Below are 7,215 nucleotides of genomic sequence, written 5' to 3'. Positions count from 1 at the left end.
TCAACCAGAAATGAGCCTCATCGCTGAACAAAATTTGTCGATAAAATATTCCGGCCGAAATGCTCGAAAAAGTTGCCCAAAATTGGACTTTCCGAATGGACCACCTAAGACGCAGCCGCGGTCAACATTTAAATGAAATTATCTTCAAAAAGTAAATGTCATGAACCAATCTAACGTTTCAAATAAAGAACCGATGAGATTTTGCAAATTTTATGCGTTTTTTTTTTTTAAAAAGTTATCAAGCTCTTAAAAAATCACCCGATAGTTTTGTTCCCCTAACGGTTGTAGGTATCACCTAAAACTAAACTTCATTACTGGCGTAGACACTGTTTACGCGATTATAGCGGAGTTAACAACAGAACGGCAGTCGTCGTTTCTTCTTTTCGCAACGTGGCGCCAATTGGAGATTCCTAGCGAAGCCAGGTCCTTCTCCACCTGGCCCTTCCAACGGAGTGAAGATCTTCCTCTTTCTCCGCTCTGAACTATGTCAATGTCGTCATATATCTCATACAGCTCATCGTTCCATCGAATGCGATTTTCGCCGTGGCCAACGCAAAATGACCATAAATTGTTGCTGTTAATGTTGGTAATAAGATAAACGAAATTATGGCTATGTTCTTAAATGCATCATGACGATTGCATAACAAACAGAACGTTCAGAAATGCCAATATTGCAGCACTGCAATAATCAAGCGTTCAAAAAGACAACACTTCTATCAGCTGTCACTCATAATTTCTATCAAAAAATTGTTTACTGCATTTAACTACGATGTCTGACGAAAAGTAAGTGCAAAACTGTTTTATTTTATTTTTGTATTGAAATTTAGTTAAATTATGTTAATAGTAATTGTATAAATTATTATTTTTAAATTTTTAGTGAAAATCTCAGTAATGCGGAGACACAGTTATTGCTGAGAGTACGTTAGAATATGGAGGACGAGTTTAAATCGGGTAGAAGGAAACAAAATGTATTGTGGAAGAAAGTTGTGACCGAAGTTAAAAATGTAAATGAAAACAATAAAAATTAAAATGAAGTTCATCAGAAAAAGTAATAAAAAAATTATTCAAATAAAGGAAGGTCAGGTAAAGTAAATTTTTTATGATTAAAACATAGTGGTAAAATAGTTTCTTCTATCGATTCCACTGATATCTGAATCAACGGGGGCATCTTGAATTCCTTCGATTTCATTGTTGGTTTCCATATCGGCATGTGTTATTGCATCGTTAATATGTTCAGAATAACCTCCCTTATTTATGATAAAATTGTGTAAGATAGCACAAGCGAGTATTACATTAGATGTGGCTTTAATGCTCGAAGCTTCAATATAATTTAAAATTTTAAACTGTTTCTTAAAAATCCCGAAAGTTTGTTCTATAAATACTTTGTCTTTTAAAAGACAAACATTTGTACCTACAAATTTTTTTTTCGACTTCAATACCCTTCTTTTTCTTAAATTTAAAGAAAATCTATCATTTCTTTGTTCACAAATTTCGTCTAGTGTTAGATTCAGCAAAATTTCCATTTTAGTATTATACGCGTTCAAAAATGCAAACAAATGTATCTGCAAATTGTCAAAAATAGTATAAGAAGTATCAAACGTCAAACTTGCAGTGTTGCTACTGTTGCTTATGCTGCAAGTCATGATGCATTTACGAACATAGCCTATCTACAACTTCGAAGTTATGACTGTCAACAATGGCCCCCTCTGCTTGCAGGCGGGAAGAATATACCCGTGGAAAGGCATGCCTGTCGTAAGAGGCGACTAAAATCCACATGCATTGTGTCTGTCATTCTGGGCTTGCCTTGAAATGTCAGCATAGCCCATGTCAGATATAGTACTACTGTATTTTTTATTCCTGGTATGCAATGACATTTTGTTGCGAGACAAATGTCACCGGTCATTTGAGTTCTTAGGGGCTCAACTGGCAGTAGCGAAAGCTACAAAGTCTCACCAGAGACTATAACCTGGTACCACGGGGAGCAGTTAAGCCCTTGGAGTTTACTCCAATCTGCTCATTGCGTTTGGCCCTTTGTGGATATCCGGGGTGACTGTGGTTTGAACCTAAATGCAGGCAGGGCATTTTGTCCAATGTGGAGTCGCATTGCATCCGGGTGCCGGAGCCAGAGTACGGCAGAGGTTTTAGGTCGGCCTCGTACCCGACCAAGGCGGCTAGAGTGTCCCAATCCATCCGAACTAATTGGAACGAAGGTATAAGTGCAGAATGCATTCATACTTTGGTTCTCCAAGGTATGATTGCTGAATGCATTTATGCTTTGGGGCGCTGATCAACGCATTGTATTGATCTACGTGCTTCTAGAAATAGAAAGCGCCGTTAGGTTAGGCCTTCGCAGGCAGGTACTGACGTAAATCACAACGGAATCTGTCAACAGTGGCGTGGGAGCCATGTCGCGAGTGCGACGATTGTTTGTTTGATGATAGAAGATATTTCGTCTTGCCCTCGGTCAATTATCCAATCTGGAGAAAGCAAAACAAACTAAATATCAATATCATCAGCTGTACCCCCCTATAGCAGATAGAAGGTATTGTTTGGTATCGAATGGCGCGGACAGGGCCTTCTCGATCCTGACGCAGTTTTTGGTATTGCTCAACGTCAGTTTACACAGCCGTATTAGTATTGCGGGGATACCAAATTCAGACATCGCGGCATAAAGGCAGCTCCTTTTCGTGCTGTCAAAAGCAGCTTTAAAATCGACGAAGAGGTGGTGAGGATCGACGCACTCTTTTCACGAGGCCTTGCCAAGATTTGACGCATGGTGAATATCTGGTCATTTTCCAGGCCGAAAGCCACACTGATAAGGTTTAATCAGGTTTGTTGACGGTGGGCTTTAACCTTTCAATTTAATTCCTGTTTCTTATATATGACTCCAAAGTTTTATGGAATGCATAAGGTAAAACTTTTTTGATTTTCCATAAAAGGCCTTTATGCCAGACCTTATCGAATGCTTGAGCTACATCTAGAAAAATAGCTGAACATTACTCTCTGTGTTCGAATGCTTTTCTGATTTCGTTCGTAATTCTACTTACTTGCTCTACAGTGCCATGTTTAGCACAAACACCGAATTTGTGCGTTGGTATTATAGTCTTTTAGGTCTGTAGGAAGACGGCTGTGTTAAGTCTTTCCCAGGTTTATGTATCATAATGATCGACTTTTTCCACGAAGTTGGTTAGTATCCGAAACCAAGAATTTCATTAAAGAGCAAAGAGAGCACCATTATAGCAATATTTGGTAACTCAATTAGCATTTTTGGAGTGTCCTGATGCTTTTTTCGGATTTAGCTCTTTTAGGATTCAAGTAACTTCAGAAGTAGAAGTCCTAATAGACACAAGCGACTAGTTAGCGGCATTGGGCAAAGTTGGCAATTTAAAGTTGGGCAATTGGGTTGAAATACCTTTTCTAGGTGATATACAAAGCAATTGCCTTTTCCTCATCACCATGTGCCCTATTAGCATTCAACTGTCTTAGAGACATGCTGGAATCTACTGGTGGCTTAAAAGACTTTTGGGCTTTCCAAAGAAAGTTTTGCTTGCTAGAATTAGGACACAGTTTCTTTGTATAATTTTCAGTGTTGCGATCTTCCTCGCGTTTAAGCTCTTTTTTTAATTTGCGTACAGCAGATTTCAGTTGAAGCAGAGTTAAAACGGAGCGACTTATCTGCCATTCATGTCTAGCTCACCTTTTCTCATTTAAAAGTTTTTCTATTTCATTATTAGTGATCTTTCTAAAACCAACTGGTTTATTGTTTATTTTTGTGTAGTACAGCTGCCGTCCTTTCGGATTAATAATACGTGTCGGCCGTTTTAATATCATAACTAACTTCTGAAGATGGATATTGTCCTATCAAAAAAATCGGGCGAAGAGTTGGGTAAAAAATTGTAGGAGCTCTTAATTCAATGGGGATTTCGATCAAAAAAATTTTTTTCCAGTCCTACGATTTTGCAAAAAACATGTCTGGCAAGTATAAAGGAACCCAGCGAAAATTGTCAGAAAAATGTGAGAAAACTATCCCTTATATACCATGTCATGCTCATCGGATCAACATATTTGTTGAAACATCATGCAATGCAAGTGTTTTGATTAAAGGATTCTTTAACGTTTTAGAAACACTGTACGTTTTTTTTTCTGGAAGTACGAAACGTTTTCTTAGTTTGCGAAAAGAATTCAATGATATTGAGAATGCATTGCAACTGAAAAACCTGTCAATAACACGATGGACTGCTCGGGCTGAAACAGAAAAAGCTGTGTGGATTTCTTTCGAAGGTATTGTTAACGCTTTGGAAGTCATTCAAAAAGATTCAGAAAGATTCAGCATTGCTAGCGAGTTCAGTTGCATTTGCTGAAAAGTGTCAGATCAACCCTGAAAATGACTTCGAAACACCACAGAACACGCCGTGCTCCGAAGGACGATAATCCAGCAACTGCTTGTAATTTTGATTTCCAGACATTTTATAGAAAAGAATTCAAAATTGTCCTCGAAAATTTCACAAATTGTATTCAAGATAATTTGCAAGAAACTATGTCAACCTTCAAACCCATTCAAGAGATGTTCAGGATTCCAGCTAACAGAAGTAATATTACAATAGAATCTATACAATTTGTTGTGCAATTGGAACCTAAGTTCTTCAGTGAAGATCAAATTGAGAAAGGTCATTCCTTCTGCGTACAAAATTGTTCATTACATAATGACTGCTCCTGTCACGTCGGCTTCATGTGAACGTTCTTTTAGTAAATTGAAATTTGTTTTCAACGATTTGCGTACAACAATGGGGGATGAACGTTTGAATTCTCTGATGCTGCTTTCTTCTTCAAAGTATAAAGTAGACGAAATCGATCTGCGCGATGTTGTTGGAAAATGGTCAAGGTTGAAACATCGCAGAGTGAAAATATAACTCAGAAATTTATATTTTTTGCAAATCAATTTCTTAAGAAAATCTTGTTTTTTCCTGCGTAACACGTCGCTGAACAATATATGTATTTTATATTAAGAGAAACATATTAAATGATGATTATACTAATATGTGCAATACTAATTGAGAATAAAATAATGAATTATGCTATTATGTTGTCAAACTTCTCCGTAATACCTTATCAGAAATGAAGATATCCTTATTTTATATACATATATTTATAAACATATACATTAAATCGGCAAATTCTTAAAATGAGTTGGCATTTCAAAGGGACTCACCCCCCCATGATCTGGATCCTCGCGACGCCCCTGCTTGTAACTAGTAGCATGAAAGTCTAGAGCATAGTGGCTTAACCGATATCTAACCAACACTGCCGTGCCACCATGCGCTTTTCCACCCGGATGATTTGTAAAATAGAGTCTAAATCCCGGTATATTGAAATTATTTTTATTTGTTAGATGAGTTTCACTATAACTATATTTTTTTCAGACAGAAATCTAACAATCTCTAATTTATGTTGGTTAACACCGTTAGCATTCTATATACAGATATTTAGTACGCTCATTCCTACTTAATAAATTTTACACCATTTGATTTTGTGATTTTATTAAATCTTGGATCATGTTTTGCATGGCAGACATAAGTTGTGTCATACACTGTGTAAGATTTAAAATCATACTTTCAATACCTCTATTTGGAGGATTTTGCGGTAGCTGCATTTCTTCAGTGTTGCCTTTCACTACATTTGCATAGCTTCCTTGTATAGTATTATTCTTAGAAGTAATAGGGTTTGAACTTTTATCTGAGGTTGCTATAATTTCATTACGGGGTGTTTGTAACATTTGGTTACCACGTGCTTAAATGTCCTGTTACAACTTTATATACCGGACAATCCCTGTAGTTAGCAATGTGATTCCCTCCAAAGTTGCTGAATTTTTTATTTAAATCGTCTTTCTTAACGGTACATTTGGAAGTGGGATGTAAACCACCACATACCCCACAAGCACTGCGCAGAGTGCAATATGAACAGGTATGCCCGTCTAGGCAGTCAGTACATTGTACCGGGCCGTTATTTATGTGATTCTTCAACAGTTACTTTACGATGCAACAAATATTTCAGATTATATATAGGATGTGTTGCATTTTTTTAAGTTGACTGTTTGGCAACAATTCAATTTTAAACATTGGCTATGGTACTTTGTTTCCATTAAATATATTTACAACAGTTTTAATACCAAAACCGCATTCTTCCAATGCTTCTTTGACTTCACTAGAGTCTACGGTGGACTCTATACCTTTAATTACAACAATTAGGCCCATAGAACTGTTCAGTTCTTTTTTTATTCGATAAAAATTTGACAATTTCCATAAAACCTTTTTCAGTGTAGGACTGAGTTTTCCAACTGTATTGTCTTTTTTCAAAGGCACTATATGAAAATTGTTAGTACATACAATTTCACTTAATTTAGCAACAATGCTCTTGCTACGCTCGCGCAAATATATTGGATTTGGTTTGGCATTAACGACTGTGGTGGTACCCTTCGCGTCGTCGTCTAAATCCGTTTTGCCATTTAAAACTTCCGGTTTATTCTTATTTGGTGTGCTGTCTTGAAATTTTTTATGATTGACCGCTGACTTTGAAGGACTTAATTTCCCTTTTATATTAACGTAGCGGTCAATGCCAGTTTGTACAGACGGGCATTTTTTTATTGGTTCATTCCCACCTTGCGTTATGGTTTTCTTCGTTCGACTCATCATCGCCGTTACACTTTTATTGCCAGTAGTTGTTATTGTTGTTGGCTCGAGAAAGCTAAAGCAGATATTTAAGGAATGCCTACGGCTTTGCTTTTGAGACTGCACTCATTATTGTTTATTTGATTTTTTTTTGTTTTTACTTTTTGTTTCGTGCACCATTTGTTTATGTTAATTATTAATTATGTTATTTTTAATTTGTGTTCTTTATTTGTTTTGTTTATTTAGAATTTATTAAATAGTTTTTGTTTTTTGTAAAGATAATTCACGAAGGGAATTAAATAAACACGTCCGTACACTTTGAACACTTTCTAAAGAAAATCGTGTTTGTAAAGCTTGACCGGTTCGCTTTCTCCTGGCGTTATGCGTTCACTGCCATTCAGCAGGCTGGAGTGGCTGAAGTGTTCCCTTCGTAATTGTAGTATGCTCTAGGCATCGGTTACTAGATAACCTCTGGATGTTCTACAAGATTATGCTCCGGTCTTGAAACTTTCGTTTAGTTTTCGAGCATTACCCCTGGCAGCCACCTTGT

This window comes from Bactrocera neohumeralis, chromosome 2, assembly GCF_024586455.1.
Source record: "Bactrocera neohumeralis isolate Rockhampton chromosome 2, APGP_CSIRO_Bneo_wtdbg2-racon-allhic-juicebox.fasta_v2, whole genome shotgun sequence".
NCBI lineage: Eukaryota > Metazoa > Arthropoda > Insecta > Diptera > Tephritidae > Bactrocera > Bactrocera neohumeralis.
This window is presented reverse-complemented; position numbering follows the sequence as displayed.